Source organism: Symphodus melops, assembly GCF_947650265.1.
Source record: "Symphodus melops genome assembly, chromosome: 19".
Classification (NCBI taxonomy): Eukaryota; Metazoa; Chordata; class Actinopteri; order Labriformes; family Labridae; genus Symphodus; species Symphodus melops.
Window position 1 is genome coordinate 16,343,763 of NC_136709.1, and position 22,987 is coordinate 16,366,749.

Consider the following 22,987-nt stretch of genomic DNA (forward strand, 5'->3'; position numbering starts at 1 on the left):
CGGTTGATTTGTAGGATCCTTAATATCATCCATCACTGTTTCATTGGCTGTAAGAAAGAAAACATATATCTTAGCACTGATTAACACACAGAGGAAACACTGTTAGGTGTAACATACTGTTGATACTCATTTCTTGATTGATGTTGAGCACAAGACCTGAGAATGTGTCCAGTCAGGTGTCACCTTCAGACGGGCGCTCTCATGAATGTGGACTTGTCGGAGAGGCTCAATGGCTGCCCTGATAGCTAACTGGCTGGCTATTGAGCCTCAGGGCAACTCCTTTTTAATCTGCCAACCTCCCAAAGCTCCATGGGAGTAATTACAAGTTACACCCAGAGGTGAGATGGCTGAATGAATTGGGATTGCAACTCTATTTCTCATTATCACATAAAAATCTCTGCAATGAGTAGTGCTGTTAGCTGGGACTGGCTCTTACCCCCAAAGTCAAAGTTTAATAACTGTAGCAGGATATTGCCTGTGTCCCCTGAGGTATTTTGGAAAGTGGGATACGAAGAAATGTGTCTAGATTGGAGCAAACTGTTTCCATTAAGAGAAAGTACTTTAAAACTTCATGAAATGTTTCTGAGCAGAGTATGCTTTAAATTAAATATCTATCGCTACAAGCAAAATGTAAACATGCCCTAAAATGACCCTTTCGTTATGTTATCAGAATCAGTGTATATTAAAACACTATGCCTTTAAACCTTGCCTTACCGTTAAAAGTTCACCTCATTTATTTATGAGTTTGTTTCTGTGGAAGTTTTTCTTGATCACCGATATCACCATGTTGTTGTTATGCTGCATCAGCTAGTTTTGCTAAATGCTAACTAAGAGTTCCTCCGAGCAGAGTGTAAGCTTGTATGGAGAAATCAGATAAATATTACCTTTACAGCAGATCAGGAAAACATTCAGACATAGGCACTCAAAAGAAAAGTAGAAAAATGTAATTATTCAAAACGTTCAAACACACGTGCATTCAGTGTTGAGTCAATCAACCCAGATGCAAGTAAGTAAGTTTTGCAATATAGTCAATATTAATCTGACAAGTAAATTCCAGAAGTAAGATTCCAGCTTTATGCTTCCTTCCAGAATATGGTCTGTCTGTCTTTTTGTAGCTACACTGTCAATATATATATATATATATATATATATATATATATATATATACTGTATATATATGGGGGGTCTTGCCTTTGCCTTCCCATTGTACCCATTATCACTTTCATTGGACTTACAGCTGGTGAAATTGATTCACAATCACTTGTGCTTCCTAAACGGACAGATTGAAATCTCTGAAGTTGAACTGCCTTGGTGTTATACTGTGACAAGTAAATCTCCCTATATATTTAGTTTATTTAAAGAAGCATTGTGATTATAGTCTGAACATATATAGACAAATCAAATGATTGAAACAAACTAATTGGCTGTATCAGTTGCCCATTCAGAAGTATTAATGTAAACTGTAAAATATACCTACAAGAACCAAGCATAACTTAAAGCGGACACTAGGTTAAAGAGCAGCTTGGAGAAGAACATGTTATGTAATGACTCATTTGCATGGACAGAATAAGGTCAGAGTGTTTTCCTATGCTCAGCTGAGATATGTGCAGTCACATGGTAGCAACAAGTAAGAAGGAAGGAGGAGGAATGAAAGGGAGCATGCTATCAGAAATGCACGTGTGTTTGCTATGTCATTATGGTAACAGTTTGAATTTAAAGATGCAGGCACTGAATGTTGGAGCTTTGGGAAGTCACCTCAGCGCCCTGCCCACAGTGACTTGGCAGATGTGTAGCCAGGCGAAGTGCACAACAGCTGCTCGCTCTAAATCGGGCCTCCCGTTCTCCCCTCTGCCTTTGAGTTCCTGTGGAGTGCAATGTCAGCCGTGCTCCAATCATCATTCATTATCCTGATATGTAGCTACTTCTCTCTTACACAATCTCTTCATGTATTGTTTCTGTCTTTTGTGTGTGGAAGTGGGTCAAAATTTTACTTTGGCAACTTTAATCCCTTTGCACACCAGGTGGTTTTTTTATACTTTGCTTTGAATACTCTTTAAACTTCCATCAGCTTAGGAAGAACCCCTGATAAAGCAACATTTTGTTTATGATCACAAAACACATCATTTATAAATACCACCTGAAGCTAATAAGCTCCTGCTAAAAATGAAACAAGATGCAGAAGAACAAGTGGAGGGATGTGGGGGGATGTGGGGGGGAATGCAATTGTGGAGCTTTTAACGCCATTTATATTAACGATACTGGATACACAAGATAATTATTGTTACACAGATGCAACTCATTAGGGAGGCCTGCTGAGAGGAAACACCTGCAATGCTAGAGCCTTACAAGAACATGGCTCCTCTTCTCTACGCCTCAAAACACCACACAGGAGAAAGGAACTGGTTTTGTATGTAGTTCCATGTGTGTCTTGGTGCACAATATGATGTGGTATCATTATGGGTCCAGCAGCACACTCCTGTAGTGTTTCCAGCTGTTAAGATATTGACTTGCCTGAAGAAACCGATTGGCTTCAAACCAGCAGTGACATGCAATCTTTCCCTCTCGTGGGACTCAATGCTCCATCCCCCCTCTTCTCACGGATGAGGTGATCATGAGAGTCAGTCTGGCCCTTTCAAAGACATATATCAAACAGGGTGTTTCTCATGTTCAGTGGAGATACATACAGCTGTTTTCACACTCAAAGGTGCAGACCTGAGATATACTGTGTGACGCCTTTCTGCTGTAGCTCAGATTGCACAACAAAACAACCGAAGAGCATAATTAGTGTATTGTCAGGAATTCAACTTAAGTTCTAACAAGGCCAGAAATACGAATGAGACATGTTTGAAATTCTGCATTAATTCAGGATTTCGCCGATCATCGTCACTGCCTTTGCCTTACTATGCAAATTTTGCCTGATGTCTCTATTGTACCTTAGAGTTTATTTAGAAAAGCATATGCTGTGCTACTTTACAGCCCTACGCAAGCTTCCAATAGAAAGCTGCTGCAACCACTTACAAATAAACACAAAAACAAGAATTCAAAGGTACATCAGATTCTCAATCTGTCTTTGGGTTTGATAAACTGCATTCAACATCCTCACATATCAGCTCCACTCTATCTCATCTCGCATCGATCTGTGGGCACAAGCTGATTTAAATTCTGACTGTGTGTTTGTTTTGAAAGGAGGAGGCAGAATCATTCCAAACGTGGCCAATCTTTAATGTTTTCCGAGCCCAAATCCTTTCCTTATGAGTTGTCTGTTGCAGATATGGAGACTTTGATAGCTCGGTTTACCTTTGGAAGGAATCTTAAATGCAAAAAAAAAAAAAATGTTTTTGAAAGGGAGGCCTCTCTGCTCCTCAGCGTCAGCAGGACATCAGTATGCAGACAACGCCCTACAGTTTTGCAGTGCATGCTGCGTGAAGCCTCTAAATCACAGCGGAATATGCAGGAGGGAGAATTCATAACAAAATCTGTCACTTCCTATTTGTCTGTGATACATCACCTAAGCCTTTTTAATATTCTCTCAATTCCACCAGAGGAATTGGAGGGGGTATCAAGGCGAGTTATTGTAAGTCTAGTCTTTTTTGTTGTTGTTGTTGTTGTTGGTGGTGGTGCTGTGTCTGGGCCGGAGGTAACCGCAGTGTGAAGCTGAGACGCAGCAGGAGTTTGTGTCTGTCTCTCTATCGACGTGGGAGATTTATCTTCTAGGCAAAGAGGCGGCGCCCAAAACCGTGTATCAGCAAAGTAACGACAAGCGCTGCACTGACACCAGGGGGCAGCAATTAACATGCATTAATCACATCGATTTAGGCTTCATCTCCCCTTGGTTAGAGCGCTGTCTCTTCTCTGCTGCACATTCTCAAGCCCTCTCTTACACACACACACACACACACACACACACACACACACACACACACACACACACACACACACACACACACACACACACACACACACACCCCTAAACTGTTGTTCATAGAGGATCTTGTTCCGTTCAGGTTAATGGGCCTGATGATGGCTTCTTATCAAATGTCTCAGAGTTGTGCCAGCACAGGGGAGGAGGCAGTCAGAAAAAAAAAAAAAGCCTATCAAAGAAGTTGTGAAGCAACACTTTCCAACTGTTCAAAGAGAACATCCCAGCTTTAAAGTTTGAACCGAAGACAAAATACCAGGAATATTTGTTTTCATTAATTTCCGTGTGGCTTCCTTGTCCTCTCCGTGCCCTTAAGCTTCTCCGTTTGATCATTCTCAAAGGTTCAGCATGCATTCCCATATTCAACCACTAAGGGGCACTGCAGCTTAAGCTGACTCCTGTGGACCAGAAGAACCCGGCTGAACCTTTTGAAGCAAGTAAGGACCGGCCGCAACAGTGTCAGATGCTCGCCTTAGTGCCAGCCCCTAAAAGTTACCCAGGATACCTAAATCTGCTGAGCTGTCTTCTCTTTCCTCTCCTCTCTCCCTACCGCAATACGACTTTTTCCCCCTAACTCCCAGAGAAACTTCTTAACATCTCATTCTTCCGGCTATCCCCCCCCCCCCCCCCTTCCTTATTCGTACCCCCCTTCTTCCTCTATCTTTTTTTTTTCTTTCTTGGAGGCATCAAGTCCTTTCCAGCTGTAGTCAATCTAATCCCTCTAATTCAGTTAATCTAATTTTCTGGATATGGTCACACTGCTGATCTCTACTACCGGCCGTCTAAAATCTCTCTCATACGCTGATTTTCTGCCCAAATCCTCCCCAGCCTGCACTTTCCGACTTCTCCGCATTACTTTTAAAGAAGTGAGTGATAGGCACCAACATCAGTTTGCAAAGTATGATACAGCCATAAGCTCAAGTATCACTTAAAGGGGAAATTTATCGTACTTATAATTGCATGCTGGCTCACCCATGGCATGTATGCATCCCAGTGTTTTGATCACATGGGAGATGAATGTGGCAGATCTGAACACTCCTCTTATTGATTTTTAACACATTTAATCTCTATAACTAGTGATACATCTACCTGTTTTTAAGTGGGCTGTCTTGGTCAGGAGCCACTAATGGTACTAAGGTCTTATAGGTAAATTATTCAAATCTAAGTGAACCAGGATGTGTCATGCTGACTTTATTAGTTCAGCTGTTTTTAGACAATTCAGCATGCAGCGACGGAGGAAGCATTCCACCCACACATTCCTACAACCTTTGCTTTGGATCTATATCAAGGTTGTCAATTGTTACGGGGAAGAACTTTATTAAACAATCTGATTTATGATTGATGCAAACATAGCAAGCTTATCCTTAATGGACAACTGAACCATCTAAACGTAAGATAAGATCAATAGATAGATAAATGTACTTTATTGATCCCAAGCTGGGAAATTGTGTTTTTTTTGATAGATAGATAACATGAAGTAATACAAACCATCTGTTGGTTTCCAACAGGCTCATCTCTCATTCAGTATTCAGAAGATGCTGCCAGTGTGCAGTGCATGCGTGTTTGAGGGATTACCAAGGTCTATTAGCAGATAAGAGGGACTTTCTCTGTGGAATTTGCTGGAGATGGGTTATGTAGGTTAAACATAATGTGTCCCAACTCTCGCTTTTTAATCACAATCACGGATAAGCCCGGTGTGTTACTCGCGTCGCGCAGACTGTTTGAACTCAAGGCATCTCAAATGCCACTTGTTTTCATCATGCACTCCTGCTGCCGCTCCATACCAACTCTACACTCCCTCTCTCCCTTACTTTTGCCTGGTGCTTGGCTGCAGCAAACCTCTGCAGTGCTTGTCCGAAAAAAAAAAAAAAAAAAAGATAGATAGATAGATAGATAGATAGATAGATAGAAGGGAAATGCATTAGATCAGCTTGAAACGTGGTCTTTTTTACACATCCTCCTTGAACCTGTTATCACGTAAAAGTACAGAAGCGAGGATAAAAAAAATCCCATTTGTGTGGGTAATGGTGTCAGTCTCACAGAGAGGATTAGGGCTAGGGGAAAGTGGGCCGAACAGCACACACCCTTGTGTCACATCTCACCGTCTGGATGTATTTGTCCTGCCTGACAGCTGAACACAATAAGCACATAATATAGTTATCTAGTCGGCCATTTTCTGTTTCTCCCTCCTTCTCTTCGTACAGACTATAGATTTCATTCCTTACTTGTTCTTTTTCCACTCGCCCGGCCACCCTCGGCCCAGTTAAGGATTTATAGGTCGACAGTCCGACAATTTCAGGTCTGTCTTTTTTAATTCTCTCCGATGGGTGTCAGGAAGGAATTGAGTTACCTGCTTGAGCTCGGTTTGTAGAAATAGAGTAAGTTACCACCTGCTGTCTGCGAAACTGAGAAACCGCAGCAATTTAATCTTTGCAACTCTGATTTCTGAATGTCATGAATAGTAAGAGGAAGGTGTATGATAGGTGAGAGAAGAAGTAAGACGTGGGAAAACTTTGCTGCTATTGTTTGATTGGTTCGGGCTGATGACTCCTTTCAGTGGCCCTTCCGTGTGACAAATCGTGGCTCTGGGATAGATAACATGTCAAAAACCCAAACTGACTTTTTTTTCATTAGTCCTTTTTCTTTCTTGTTTCTGCAAAGTATTCCTCTTTCCAGTTCCCCCTGCTCATGCGCTGTCCTCAGCTGCCTTCTCTTCTTCGATCTATTTTCTTTTCCCCAGTGAAACATAGACGTGTTCAGGATGACTGCAATGCAGCTGAAACAACAGAATTGCTCTTACTCCCAGATCAGACAGGAAGGGAGGGTGGCCTGTCATCCAGGCCTGTGTGGAGCTTTAAAGAGCCCCCTTGCCTTTGGGATCTGGATCGGACTGGGTCAGATGGACTGATTGGGGGGGGGGGGCGGTTCTGCTCTGCCAACAGATCCTCAAAGAAGTGAAGGAGAGAAAGCCGCCGGTCCTGTCTCAGCATGAGTACAGCACCAAAGAGATAAAACAAAGATGAAAAGAAACCGAGAGGGAGAGAAAAATAAAGAAAAAAAAGAATAAGAAATCGTAGGGAAAGTAAAGAGCCTTTAATCTTACTCTAAAGCTGAACTTTACCAAGAGTTTTTTTAATGGTTTTGACAGCACACAAGCAAACATTGTATTTCAAAAACAACAATACTGATAGACTGAAAAACCCTCTGCTTCCTTATACTGGCTTGAGGGTCTCTCTGTGTGGATTCAGCCTCCTGTGGTCTTCCAAAACAACTCAGACAGGTGTTTTCCACTCTGCCAGATTCTTTTGTCCAGTGTCACTCTCACACCTCAGTCAGTCCCCGTCCCTCCTGCCAGTACAGCCCAGCAGGTGTATCATGTCATGTAGTGTCCACGATGCCTTGAAAGGTAAATATAACTCTGACTTTGGGGCTTAACAATTAATTAGAATGTTATAGCGAGCAGTCACACTTTTATACCTGGAATTAGAGGGTTGAAAGTGGGGGAGGGAATGACAGGGCAACAAAGCATGTGTGAACACGTGTTCATAAATTTAAAGGGCACTCTTAAAATGTATATGGAAAAATAATAATAATAATAATAATAATAATAATAATAATAATGATAATAATTTGTATGTAAGAACTCTCTAACTTAATAGTCTTCAAGAAAAATCTATCTTTTTTTAAGACTTTAGTTTGGGATGTGGGAAGTTTTAATGTTCATTTTTCCCAACTTTTCAACATTAAAAACAATATTTTATACAATACTGCAAATAAATAAATAAATATTAAAGCAATCTTATCGTACATATCTATGTTACTTGAAGGATAGCTACAGACAAATGTCAACTGATTCAACACGTTTCTGCAATCCATTAGTTGTTTTAGCCTTGGATGCCATGTCTTAAGTGGTGAGATTAATTATTCTGTCAAAGCAAACAGTCAACGAGGCCAGTGACATAATGAATGTTTGTGGCTGCTATTGTCTCAGACGAGCCTTTTAGACTTCCCTTAGAGGTCACCCTCTTCAACCAGAAAACTGTCCACACTGACACCAATGGTCAATCTGTGCCTAAAGGGTGAATTTACACCATTAACCTGAGTGGATGGCATGAGCTTGATTTTGTGGTTTAGTTTGTTAACCACTTAGTACATTTATTCAAGAAGACACAGTTATGAGAATATCTAGTGGATCTTATAGTTCCCTCAACAACATTTAGAAACATTGTACTTTTCTACACCGTCTTTACCTCACAGTTAGTCCTTCAATGTCGGCTCTGCCTATCATTCTGAAGCAGAGCGTTGGATTCTTCACCCTGTAATAAGGAAGGTGAGCTGGGTTTAGACCGTCATGAGACGAGGTTAGTTTTACCCTACTGATGACGTGTTGCAAAGTCTGAAATGTGGTTTGTACTTTGATCATTTTTGTTTTCTTTGAGAACCAGAGTTTGACAGGGGACACAGCCAGTCCTTTGTCCGACTGTGAGCTTTTTTTTTCTTTGAGAAGAGTTCATTATCAGATTTAACCAGAGTTAGCATAAAAAAAAACATGTGGCACTCTTAGAAAAGGACATTTTCAAAGATGACAACTTAACTTCTAAACCTTTTCCAGCTTGTAACTCCTCTGTTGTTTCATTGAGCTATTAGGATGGGCTCCTACTTGCAGAACTCAATGGTGTCCTGTCTCAGTGATTGGCTCTGTCTATCAGTGTCCTGCTGCCTATCAGCTCCAGATGACAGACAATTACAGGCAGTAGAAATGGCTTTTGAAGCAGACCTATTACCCCTGAATTCCCCTGTCATAGCTTGTTGCGATAAGACAGTGAAAGCAGAGGCGCTGCAATTGGGATAGCAAGGTAGTCACACCACACCATGCATTCATATTTCAACAGCCACTTGAGCTCAGGCTGACTTAGAGGGGCACACACGCTGCCATGCACATGTACACACAAACACACACACATGCTAACTATGGCACTTAGGAAACACACACTATTTCACTGTTTGTGTGTAGCCTCTGCTTTATTCAGCACAGTTGTTTTTTACCCACTTGATGAAGGAGAAGAAAAGCTGAATGCATATTCAGAGTGGAGACAGTTTGCCACAGCATGCCTTAAAAACTACTCACTTATTCAATGCACAGAAGCAATTAGGAGGAAATGAAATTTCTGCATTGCTGAGTTGATGTTTATGGCTCCGGCTGAGGAGCTAATTATTTTTTGTGTGCAGGCACCTCAACAGTGTGAGAGAGAAAAAGCCCCTAGCATCAAATATCTTCCTTAAATAATCTGTTTTGCTCACTTTATTATCGGTGAACTGAGATGCTAATGTTTTTCGCTGTCCCTTATAAGACTGGGAAGTTAGTCTCATCGCAAACTTGCATGAATATCATTCATAGAGAATAAAATATGGGACTCATTCTACCGTATGCTTTAATTCAGAACTATGGTATTGTTAAATGTCAGCTAATCAGATGCTACTCATTTAATGGCATTTGTGCCCATCGATCTTTAGCCGACCCTTCATTAAGAATCTAATAATTACAAAAAAAGGACAAATTACTTTAAAACTACCTTGTCCAAAATGTACAATTTTCTGCGGATGATTTGATTACCTCTAACTTAACAACCAAAACAAACAAAGTGACACACCATGTCAGTAATACTGATGGATTCTTTTTTATTGAGTCCAAATTGATTTCAATAGCGGATTTGAGTTTCATAATAATTGTCAGCTATTTACAAATAGTATGATATACATACATGAAGTGGTAACATTCTTAAGATTAGCATGGCATATTAAATTGAATATGCATTTTAGGTTGCCACACCCAACAAAGAAGTAACTACATTATATTGTATATAATTTCTCTTATGATCACATCGTCCGTTTGAAAGATATATCAATAATCCTTTTATACATCACATATAATGACGCAAACACACTTGGCTATCTATCTGTTAAACATTTTCAACAGGATTTAAAAGGTTACAACAATAACACGTTTCTAAGTAATGATATTGAGGTTGTGTAAACTGGAAGGCTGTAAAATACAGTTATAACTGTACAGTGGAAAGAGACAGTAGTTTTATTTGTTTAACCTTGAGATTGTTGACCCTGATCATACATTTCTTCAAACCGGTTGTAGCTTTGTACTGTACATGGTCATTGCTCTGATGAGTAGCTCACACCCATTTACACCTATTTTTATTCTATGTACATAGCACCTATTTGGTTGAATGAGTCCAATTATTCAGAAAGAAATTACACAAATTACAATTGATCAAGCTTTCTTCTGTACAACATTATATTATCAATGAGACAGTGTAAACATACTGTACTGAAGGCACAATGCTTGTCCTGGATGTATTGTTTGGATTTATAACCACAGTGGCTCCGAACAACTAATAGTATGCTGCATAATCAGAATAACATTACTGCACGAGAGGAGTTTTTGCCAAATACAGTTTGCTGAGAAGAACACATTAGAATAACTGTTCTGAATGAATGCTTAATGTGAAACATGTAAAACAAAGCCCTGCAGAGGAAGCTGGTGTCGTGTGTCAAGCACAGGGGTCACAGATTTAAAGTCAACCTCTGCACCTTGACCCGTGTCTTCTCTGAGTCGGCAGAGTTAGATAATGTGCACTCAGCATCCCACAGCCGGGTAGATAGATGGACCTGAATGGGGTAGAAGATGTCGGAGGTGGGAGGAGTTGGTGCTCTTTAAGTAAAGCTCCGGAGGTTGGAGGGTCAAAGGGAAGCAGTGGCCCTGTGAGACCTGCCTTCATCTCCTGCTCAGCGCTCTCACTTTGTGATGCAATGCATGCTTCCTTTATCAGCAGTTTGTCTCATGTTTGTTTTTTACAATCCACAAGGCTTTAGTAAAAGGAATTGACTGGGACTATATAGATTATTGTAAAGCAAGCATTAGAATAATGGATGATGCAGATCACCTGCCATGTGTGTGAGCACAACATCCCACCATATCGGATTTACTTTGGATTCAACACACACACGACCACACATTATGTTCAATCTATATTCGGCAATATTGTATCAACTACTTTTCCAAAGCCTGTCATATACAGTTATTTCCAGGAATGGGAATCCTGCAACCTGACAGGTAAATGAATGTGTTCTGATAAGCTTTCATATTTCTTGTACTTGCTGAAATATTATCAAGACATTGGAGCCGTTTCCTTCAGCTCTTGGCAAGCTCCATTAACCATTCTCCAGTGTATCTGACATCCTTTGAACTGAGCCAGGAATTTTGATTAAGAGGTGGGCATGCAGTGTTCAGGTACACTATTAACCACATGTTCCTTTTCTCTAATGCAAAAATGCACCAGACAAGCCCAGAGCAGACATTGCATGCGTTGGCTCCTTTGACTGTCATTCACCCTGACAACTGCAGCATGCCCAAGTTTGTCACGATGTTCCTTTTTTTTGCTTTATTGTGAGAAGCATGAAGTCAGTTATGAGCCCTCTCAGCCTCTGTAAGATTACGTAACCTCACACTAGCCTTTTCCATTCACACCTAACATTCACACACAGCCATGCCACGGTTAGCTCACCTCTCCCCCAACGACTTACTGTAGGTATGAGTGTTCACAGAATAGATCGGTTCACGCTTGTTTATCAGTGATCCATCCATTTATCTTGAGAAAATATGCTGCAAAAGAAGAATTTTTGATATTTTGATCCAGTCGATGTCGCCGTTGAGCACCAGCATTAAACCAAAACAAACTGCTCTTTGGCAAAACCTAGCTTATTCTAAAGGCTCAGCTCTCCTCCAGCAGCCAACTGTGTTCAAACCAAGGAGTTGTCAATTAGAATTCACCATAATTAAGCGCCATTAATCGGATAGCAACGAAGCCGGACATCAAAAACGAGGGTGACGACTGACCATGTCCTTGGTGTGTCAAGGTCTTAACACAAGGAGCTGCAGTTCAGACTTAGATCATTCACTCTGGTGGATTATATTGGAATATATTCAATGGATTGCACAGCACTGTGACGACAGTTTCTTCAATTCACGTTTACATCTTAACACACTAAATGTAATGCGCTGCAGCCACTGAGTTGGAGGTGTCTCTGTTGGTGTGTTTATCTGTACGTCTTCCCCTCAATGAACCTGTCAATCTTCACTAATGTTTGCTTTAGCCTCGACCTCGACGTGAACCAAACGTCATGTCAGACCTGTCTACTCTTTGAAAAAGCCTCCAGTCCGGCTCAATTTACCCACTCCATCTTTGGACTCAGCTGAAAATTATAAATTTTTTCTACACAGCCTAAATTTTTCTCTTTTTCCACGGGTGTCAATCTCGCTTCCTTTTTCTTTCCTTTTCCTGACTTTACTTGAAATGTCTTCTGTGGATTGTGAAATAATATCCAGCTTAGTATTTGTAGTATGCTTGGCTGCTAGTAATTAATTAATTAATTTTTTGTAAGTTTTGCTGTTTACAGGCATATATGATCAGGAGGTGAATATAAACAGCGCTCTTACATGACCTTAGCTTGTATCCTGAATTCTAAATGGTTGCCCCCTGTCACCTCTAATCCTCGCTTCCTTTCTCCATTGCTCTCCTGACAACGTGTCATTCACTCCAGCGTCTCTATTAGCCTCAGCCCATCATCACAGCCCCTCCCTCTCTCCATTCCTCCATCCCTCCTGCGTTATACCTCAAACCCCTGGAGAGGAGCGATATAGCTGATGCATCACCACCAGAGATAATTTGTTTAAATGACAGATTAGGAGCGTAACTCGATTTGTGTCCGATACTGTATGTAGTGTCTGTTACCAATCTAATAAAGCCACCTCCCCGCCCCCATTGCTTCCTTCTCTTAGCCCCTCCTCTCCTCCAAGCACATACCCTGCACCATTGCCTGTATCTGCAGCAATAAACTCTCAGTACAACAAGAAAGAAATAAATAAATAGGGGGGAGCAGCAGAGGCTTGTCTCCAGGGCTGTAACACGATCGCAAGCCGGGGCCACCAAGGCCTCCACGTTAATTGAATTGTGAGACCGGGAAGCTGTGAGGTTTGGCGAGGCGCTCATTGACTCATTGATCGGCGCAGAGGGGCTGCAGAAATATGCCTTGCAGTCGCGGCCAATCAATCAAACAATTAAGCCTGGTCTCTGTTGCTGGCTGTTGTCCATTTAAGTCTAACCTCCCAGCCCCCCGTTGCTACACATTCCAAATTAATTGCTTCTCGCCACAGAATAGGCCTCGCCCATCATACACCCGCTTTGTACCTGGGGAAAAAGGAATTGTGAGTCTGCATTTCCCACAATTCCCATCCCTATAAAGCGTCTGTGTAAGCTGTGACAATACACTGCTCAGGGACTCTCAATGCCGACTGCCTTCTTTTAGTGTGAAATCCAAGCGCATTTTTATTGGATATTCGTCACTAAAACACTACTTATGTCTGCTCTTGTGGAGCTATCTAGGAAAAGGCGATAAGACGGAGTATGTTTCTGTTCGTTCATCAAGAGGGATGCACCCAGCAAGAGGAGGAGGAGGAGGGGTCATCAGCATGGCCTATCCCGCAGTGCGCCCCTCCTCCTTCCATCGCTTACACCTTCTTCCCCTTTCCCTCCTTCCAGTCTTACAGGGCAGTAAAACTATGTCCTACAACAGCGGCAGGAGGATTATTCCTCGTTCATGGATTCGTGACTGGAATCCTCAGTTGCTATCCTCTCGCCAGATGGTATTATCAATTTTGTTCACTATGGCAGAGCCTGTCACCTTAAGACTGCTCCTCCCTGGCACGCCGCCCTAGCTAGCATCTGTCAGAGGGGACTAGTGGGGGTTTAATGTCTCCGTCTCACTCTGCCTCTTACCTTCTTCCTTTCACACTGTCCTCTCTTCCCCTCTCCCTCTTTAACTTCTCATCAACCTCCTCGTTTTCACCATTATCATTTTGGGGTGTATCATGTAAAAAGGTTAAAGTGTCCAGCCTTGAACCCCCTGCCCTAAACCTGAGCTTCATAACCTCCCTCATGCTGCTCTTACAGTACAGAAGAGACCGCCATGGCTATTGGCAAACTATGATAAATCAAAGATGTCTCCTTTTTAGGAACGTGTCCTTAATCTTTCCACATGGCCACCTGGCCTGCTTTGTGACCTTGAGGAGATGTGTCCGATGCTGAGAGGCCAGCAGGATGTCACATACACACACACGGCGCACACCCCACATATTCTCGCATGCTCATACCGTGTGCACGCACACACACAAACACACACACACACACCTACACACACACACGCTCACATACACTCTGGCACATGACAAGTAGTGCATTTGTGGCATGGATGTCCTTGGGCTGTAAACACACACAGTCAGAGAAGTGAAGGACCTGGGATGTCACCAAATAAAGATGGAAGGTGTTGAGGAGTAATTCTGTCATCAGGGAGGCAGCTGATGTAACAGAGACAGACAGTCCGACCCCCAATTCCCTCGTTCAAGGAAGTGAACTCATTACATTTTATATTTAGCTTGTTCTATTTCTCTATCTACAACATTGTGTAATAAATACACAATCATCTTCAATTCCAGTCCCTACTCAGATAACAGACTTCACTGTACTATCTTTTTTCTTGCGACCAGTATCATACCCCCGTACCAACCATGTGATTCATATGTTTGGAAAATTGTTCTTTACATTTACTTCTAAAATGATCTAGAAAACAACAGAACAGTTTTGTTTTGTTTTAAACATTAAACATTTAAACTGCTACACCAGTATGCCAATGGTTACAGAATGCCAATGAATACATAGTTGTAATGAGACAGTTTCATAGAACCTTTTATGTTTCATTCTAAAAGAGGGCCTAGAATCATTCGGTTGAGGCTTTTCTACTAAGAAGAATGATAAGGGTGTGTCTGTGCACAGTGTGTAATTGTTGCATGCTTTTCATGTATTCCTAGGTTTTTCTTTGAGCGCCATAGCAGCACATTTTGTTCCGTCTTCTAAGTGTTCTTCTTGTAGTCATGTTGATCTTGTATGAAGAAAAAAAAAGATTTCCAACAAAACTCAGTGATTCTAACTTAAGAGTTCATAATACTTGGATCCCTGCATACACTGTTGATCTTCTACTTTTCAAAGTTTGGAATGTTGAAATTAAAGGAGAATCCATAATATAGCCTTTTTTTGATGATGCTCAAGTTTTTGTGTCGTAAAGGCAACTTTTTATTCATAATATGGGCATGAACCTGCTTTGCATAATGTTTGAATGATCAAATGATGCTCAAAAATAATTGTGCTGAAAAATAATCTAGTCCAAGGCTAGTGTACAATTCCATGCTTAATGAAATAATCATGAGACCAGAGATTGAACTGACTATGAAAATATGATGCCTGGGTAAGCAGTGAAGCTCAAGTCTGTTTTTCACATGGAGTCCTAGTGGGGGGAGGGTTTCACAATTTTTTTTTTCTCTCCACATCTCTGGTAGTTAAAAGTACCCAGACTGACAGCACCGCAGAGAGAGAGGGATAGCGAAGTGAGGAAGACAGGAGGCAAGCCCAAGCCCTTAAAGTAGAACATTCGCACCATATTGAAAGGATCCCAGGCCTGGCAGCAGCTTGTTTTAGCCAGGCAGCATTGATCTCATGCCAAGTCATTTTTAGCAGGATGATGTGTCCTTTATCTGTACCTTTTGGGGATGTTGATTCTCTGTGCTGTGTGTCTTATGTTTTCACCAGACAGAGGATTAAACATGACTTCTGAAAGAGATGAGAGAATTTTTTTTTTACTACAAAAAGAAAAAAAAAACATTGTTAGTGAGGTTTCTTATTCAAATAAAATAACAAAAGATGAGTATTAGAGAATGGGGGGAAAAACATCAGGTACTAGCCCCTAAGAGAAGGAGAATCTATTTTTAATTGGCGACTCTCTGGTCACATGGATGTGTTAACACCATTCTCCCCTTATCTTCCATTCAGTCGCTCATTGAACAACAGTGATTTGCTGAATTGCTCTCTTATCCTGGATCTCTTGACTTCATCAGCTGCACAATGGAGGCTGAGTTTGGACCAAAGCCAGCTGGCAGAGACAGCCATCTCTGACAAGCAAAACTCAATAGAAACAAGGCAATCATACCATGTCCGCTAACACTTGATATTAAGGTGCTATATTTAATGCCTTGACGCCTATTGTCGCGAATTTGCATCAAGCCGCTCCCGCTCCAAATGCAGCCAAAATAGCGTCCATATTCCTCCACTGCCGATTGATGGCCTTTCAAAACATACCTAGGAACCTTTTGCAAGCCATAGTTTGTCATAGGACCAGTCGGAAACAGAACAACATCTGTTTGATGTGCTATTTATGTGCTATTTTTATGTAATATCTATGTATGTGCTGTTTTCAAATAAACGTTCTCAACTTAATTTAGCATCTACTTGAAAGCAGAAACACATGTCATGAAAAAAAGTGTCTTAACACTTGGAAACAAATTCATGCATCAAGGGGTTAATAGGCAATAAGTCGCTTAAAAGACAATATTAGATTCTTGTTAATGCAAATAAGTCGATGTGTTACAAAGTACTTTTTTACAACTTTTAGTACTGTTTTCCACATTATTTGTTAATGATTAAGAAATTCTACGGTTTACTCATCTTTTATCCTACTTTCATTACTTTTTTATGCTAACTAAGACATGTGGTACCTGTCTGTCCTCTTAATTTCTCTTTTTTATGCTCACGTCTTCTGTTAGCATCCAGAAATGTCCATCTGAGTCGCCAACACACTCTCACAGTGTTCACCCTTTCTTTCCTTTTTGTGCTGTGCAGCCATGACAAGAAAATGGGGTCTGCTAATGACTATCACACTTCCAATCTCCAATTAGCTAAAGAGAGGAGCTGGTTAATTACTTCTTATAATGTTCACCAGTGAGTCCTGAAGGCTCTGAGATTCGCTCTGTTGCACTGGGAGAGTGATTCTGTGAGCTAATGCTTCTACATTTCCACAAAAACGGCTCCTTCTGGACCTATTTTATTTCACTTCATATTCTTCTTATGATACATTTTATTATCCATGGAACAAGAACCATAGTGATTGGTAAAATGTATAATATGCATCTATAAGAGGAAAATATACAGCTACCATATGCTTTTGATTTTCCTTACACCTTTATTTGGTGCCAAAACACCAATTAGAAGCTTTGAAAATTGAACTACTGTCTCACACTGTCTTACCTGTCAGGGAAACACATGCACACACAAACAGCTCTGTATACCGGAGCTTGTCGAGAAGCTGCCTGATTCCATGTTTTTGTCAGAAGGGAAAAAAATGAGGTAACAACTTGTAGACAAGCTGACAATACACACATCCAATTATCCTTGAAAGTAGAGGAGGGTGTAACAATTTGCAAGCTACAATAACTCTGGCTCCCTGATCTTCTTAACTCTAAAACACTCAGCTGGAACAGAGTGATCGTTGTGTATTTGTGTAATCTGAATGTGTGTGTATGTAAGAAAGAGAGAGAGATTGAAGTGTGGATGTAGAGGGAAAAAGAATTTACTGCACATCCCGTTTCGAGTCCGGCTCTGTCAGTGCTGACTGCTGACAGCGTGCAGGTTTTGCTATGAAAAGCTGCTGAGGAATCCCACAGGGATCCTATTAGGGACACTTCATCAGGGTGCTGAGGCTGCACTGCAGACGAGCACACACAGTGAAAGACCCACATACACAAATATAGGTTTCTGGAATTGAAGAAGTTATTTTTAAACTTTAACCAGTTAGTACTTGCGCATTGGATTTTCAGTTTTATGACCGTTACCAACTTGACTAGTTCCGGCTATAAAAGCCAAATAGTTTTTAGGTGTTCAAGTATTGAAACCCCTTTAAATAAGATTAACTCTCAAGTTTTGAAATCTTAGTTGGCTTCACACATTTCTGAAATGATGAAGAAAACAACAGAGCAGCATTTCCATGAATATGCCTGTGTTGCTTTTTTACATATACCCCTCACAATGTGACGCATTCTCCCTCAGATGGACGGGTGGGTTTTCAGGGTCTCAGGAGGCAAGAAGTGACCTTAAAAAGGTCGACGTGACAGAGTCCAACACATACAGCAAATCAGTTTTTTGCATTTATAACAATGTGACATGTAATAAGAAGCATCCACAGTTGGAATGAACAAGAACATTCTGGCAAGGAGAGAAGAGCATGATGTAGTTTTGTGCAAAAAGATAGCACCAGTGCTTCACCTTTGTTCACTCATTCACACTGAATCTTCCTAAATTTTTCTTGCTGTGTTTACACATGGGCTAACACTAACTTCAGGTGGAAATTTTCTTCAGGGGCTGGCAGGAGAAAGTCTGATTCAATTCGGGGTTACAGATTTTAACATTTCACACGTCCCACGTTTAGTGCATATGTGAAAATCACTTGAATAGTTGTGAATCGTTGTGGATTACGAGTATTGTTAAGTCATATTTTCTTTTCAGGAACATTTCTGTTATCAGAAAATTCTACTTTAAGTCATATATACAGTATTAAGAGGTTACATATTAGAACAAATTAGAAGTGACATGTGCAGGACTGACGGAATCTTGATCCTGATTTTTGTCTGCACTCACACCAATGCACTCTCTGTTTTTGCTACTGTAACTAAGATGAAGAGGAGCTGGAGGTGAAGGCAGCAGCAGCGTACTATTGAACTGTCTAAATGGTGAAGATTGATCTGGGTTGGAAGTCGTCAATAAATGACCCTCATGATAATCAAAGGCAGATCAATACATGACCCTGTTGCCAAAATGCACATCAATACACAACCTTGTTATTATCATGTAATGATTTAATCAGGCATAGAATGTACTTTTGTCGAGTCCTCAAGCAGCAGTGAGGGGTAAAGGGAGTATAAAGAGTACATTAGAGGTTATCAAGAGGATGTTCTCATTTTCAATAGGTTTTGAAGTGTAAGCAAATAAATTCATCATTCACTACGTCTTTGCTGTTTTCCAGAATTTTTGGATGAAAGAAGATTATTCTATAGAAACCAATAAAAGTTAAAAGATGCTTTTCTGTTTTCTTTGATATCCTATTTTCACATTGTGACCGTAAGACATCCAGAGAAAGTCTGTACTCGTGCAGGCCTTGGAGAGAAGAAGGAGAACATCAGACCAGAGCTACTGTACATCCTGCAGAGAGCTCATGTACTATTTGATGCTCTGCAGAAATGTATGAAATAGAAGAGGGATTATGAAAACAAATGAAGACGTACAGCAAGCACTGTAAGTCTTCCCTGCGGTCCTCATGTACATTACTTTGAAGCGCTGCAGAGGGAGGGTAAAATAAAAACTGCCTTGTTGAATTATTGAGGGTTCATCGCCTTTATTGGAGGATTTACACTCATTGAGACAGTTTTGCCCTTGTTCCTTTTCTCTCCTATTAGCCGCACCAGAGATGTCCAAAAGTCTCAGTGGAGAGTGGGACATGGAAGTAAGCTGGATAATGTATAGAAATGTAAGCATATTTAACTGCTGGCATTGGGACTTACAGTATATTTTATTGAGGTGTTCCAGTTACTGCTGGAAGGGAAAGAGTTTTGTAGAACTAATGTGTTGATTAATTTCAGAGGAAGATCCTCAAACTCGATGGCTGATTATTTGCCATTTCATCTAATGGAGCGTACATCAGGCATTTAAACAGCTCCTTTGCATGCATTGGAGGGTGTTACCTGCCGAGGATCAATAACGGAAGTGTTACCTTGTAGCCACAAGCAGATTTTCAATTTGTCAGCATCATTCATTAAGCTGTTAATTATCATTGCCCCCAGCTAACACAGGTCCCCTACTTTGCATATAAACTGCACAGACAAACCCAGGTGAATGCATGTTAAAAACAAACATGCATGCACACACACTCCCCCTGTAGCATCAGTTTACTGCAGTTACTGTCAATACCATTTGTCTACACAGCTGTATACATAGCTTAAGCAAGGAAAACAGAGCAGTACTTCTGTATTTGAATTGCTGAGGAAGACTAGCAATGTGTTTGGCTCTTAGTCAGCCACAAGATGACCTTCATTCACATCTATCGAGACAGCATGGATCCCTATGAAGAGGAGGAGGGGGGTGAAGGGAGAGGCAGGCGCAGAGGAGGCTGGTGATGTTTCCTTTCTGTCCACTATAGCAGCATTTCTGTGTGTTCCTGGCACTGAAACAGATACTCTCTCTCACACAGGAGGAGGTGGGGGTATGATGAGGAGACCTCTCAAGGTGAAGGGATTCAAGGGAGGAGATGAAAAAAACAAAACAAAGGGGGGATAGGAAACTAATTCATGAGAGATGCAAAAAATGAAAAATAAGCAGTGAGCCAAATGGGAAGACATGGAGAGTTAGGAAGCAGAAATAAAGAGGAGGGAGGTAGACTCAGCAGGGAGGGGAGTTGAAATTGCAGTTTTTTCTTGGCTAGTTCACAGACAGAAAGCTCCTGACTAAAAGTGAATTTATGCATGAGGCTGCCAGACCCTCACGCTACAGTACCTGTGTTGCATGTCTAATTAAGACCAGTCAGACATTTTTTTGTGGCGAGGTAAAAAAAAAAGCTTCATATCTGCTCTTATTTAGTCTAGGAGACACAAAACTATTTTTGGTGTTATGCTTGAGACCATCGGTCCTGTGTTATGTTTGACTTGATTGAGTTATCAAAAATTGGCACACAAAGTGCACAAGCATGAAGGTGCATAAAGTAAATGGTTAACAAAAATTGGAAGAAGCCCCTGTCCACCATTGGTTTGTGTTCTCCCATTTTTAAGTGTCTGGTTTGTCATTTTGTCCCTGTTTGTGAGCCATAATAGGAGTACAGGCTTTTTCACACTCACTCAGGATTGGTAGGTGCATCTGTAATTCAAAGCTAATACAATAGACTGTATAAAACATGGCTGTCTCCATATTGGAAATGCCATCATCTTCTTTAGAAAAAGTTTGCTGATGTAAATCGGAATTGTTTTCGCAAACAGCAGTGTCTCCCTCTGCTGGCCATTTCGAAAAAAGAAATCAAGTTCAAAGCAATTTTGACTCTGATACTGAGGATATATCCAACTCTTTTATACAGTAGCAACAACAATTCCCACTGCCTGACACTTCGGCGTCCTTAGAAACAACGTACAACATTCCAACCATAACACCTTAAAACATTTGAAGCTAGTCTAATGCTACTGTGCACTCATCAAGTCAACTGATTGAAAGTACCTAATATCTCTATCAGCTTTCTGTATGAGGTATATTCAGTATCAGCTGCCCTACAGTGTGAGACATGCATGATGGATAGGTCACACAGGAGCGTCCCATGTCCGTTTAATCATAGCAGCAGGTATGGAGAAGTGAGAAACTTCACCCTGTTAAGGAGCGGAGATTGATTGCATGGTTGGGCCAAGAGGAAGGAAGCACGATGCCTTTTTATTTTCTTCTGAAGAACCTGAGGCTCATAATATAAGTGACGCAGCAATCCCATAACGCAGAGGAGGTTGCTGTCTTCTCACAAGCTCATTACTGACCCAGGCGGATCAAACAAACACTTATTCAGTTGTATTGCGAGGCCAGCAGGTGAAAATAGCATCTCTGAGATAATCTAGTGTCCGTGACACTGGCCTGTGCTCCATTATGGATGTTGTCCAAGACAATCATCATTGCTTCTGCTGGACAGGATCCACATTCTCCCTCGGAGAGCAGAGCAGGCTGCACAGTGGCCCTTCAAAGTTACAGACAAATTACTGTTCATATGGTGGCACGGTGCCACTGCACGCGTCTCCACGCATTGAGGCTATAGTCCTCGCTCGGGTGGCCCGGGTTCACGTCCGGCCTGTGGTTCCCCTCCTGTATGTCCATCCCCACTCTCTCTCCCTGGTATCCGGCCCTATCCACTGTCCTCCTTTACTGTATAATAAAGGCTAAAAATGCCCAAAAATATATCTTTAAAAAAAAAAAATACTATTCATATGAAGTCAAATTTGTGGCTACACAAGTTGTAGACAAGAATCAATTGTTAAAGACAATTACCAGTCTTATAATGTCCATTTAGCTCCTTAGTGAATACTATAATATGTCCATTCTGCAGATAACCTGTTTTAAAAAGCAGTGTCAAAAAAAAAAAAAAGTTTTATAAACGAATAAAACCAGAGACTCATTGTAGTCCAGATAACTTATTAGGCCTGTCCCCGACTAATAAATGACATAGTCAAACCTGATTTGTCAGATTTGCCTACAGTCGACTGATACTTCAATGTTTTGTTGTTGGTTTTTGGCGCTAAATGATCCACATTCTCCTTTGAGTTTAACCACATCATTAAACTATTTGTCTTCTAATCTGGAAATTTTAATTGATGCTATGATAGTGCTTGATCATTTTTCTCACTTATTAAGTCTGCATTAATGTGACCTCATAAACACATTACACATGTCTAATACAGCAGACACACGCACTGTGTGTGCGGGTCAGACCACAGACAAACCAACAGTTTTAAACCATCTCTCCTTAAAAAATCCTCCAAAAATGAAATCTAGAAGCCAATAAAATTCTCCAAACATGGATGTGCTGCTTCTATCAATACTTTGGGGTGATTTGTTCATGTTCACAATAAGAGCATTCATTTAAAGTACAGAGTTCAGAACTGCACTAAAAGTATTAACAAGGGGATATTTATTATGAGATACTATGAGCAATCCCTTATTTGGAGGAAACAGACACATCTTTGTGAAATTAGACATCAAACACCCTCATATAGCTGGAGTGGAATGATCTGTATGCTTGACTGTGTGCGCGGCAGTCGACTGAGACTTTGACAAACAAATCGAATACTCAACTATATGAGGTCACCCTTAAATACTGTTTTTGCTAATTGCTAATGTTAGATAAAAAAATTAAACATTAACGTCTTATTTCAGAATGTAAGGAAATAAGAACATAAAGATACTGTAGTATGCATGAAAGCTAGACTATTTGAATTAATTTTAACAAACATATACCAAAAGCAAAAAAGAATGACACTTTTGAACATTTTATCGATGCTCCTTTTTCTTTAAGACCCGCCAAAAGTGTTTGAGCTCCTTTTGTTCA

At 40.8% G+C, this 22,987-nt stretch overlaps 1 protein-coding gene across 1 annotated transcript in view; it reads right to left on the reverse strand.

The window, feature by feature from the left end:
* Positions 1-22,763, reverse strand: part of lclat1 (lysocardiolipin acyltransferase 1) — a 290,110-nt gene extending 267,347 nt beyond the window's left edge. The window contains exon 1 of the mRNA XM_079369198.1: positions 22,758-22,763. The gene's annotated coding sequence lies outside the window, so the exon portion shown is untranslated. The remainder of the gene's footprint in view (positions 1-22,757) is intronic.
* Between the last annotated feature and the right edge of the window lie 224 nt (positions 22,764-22,987).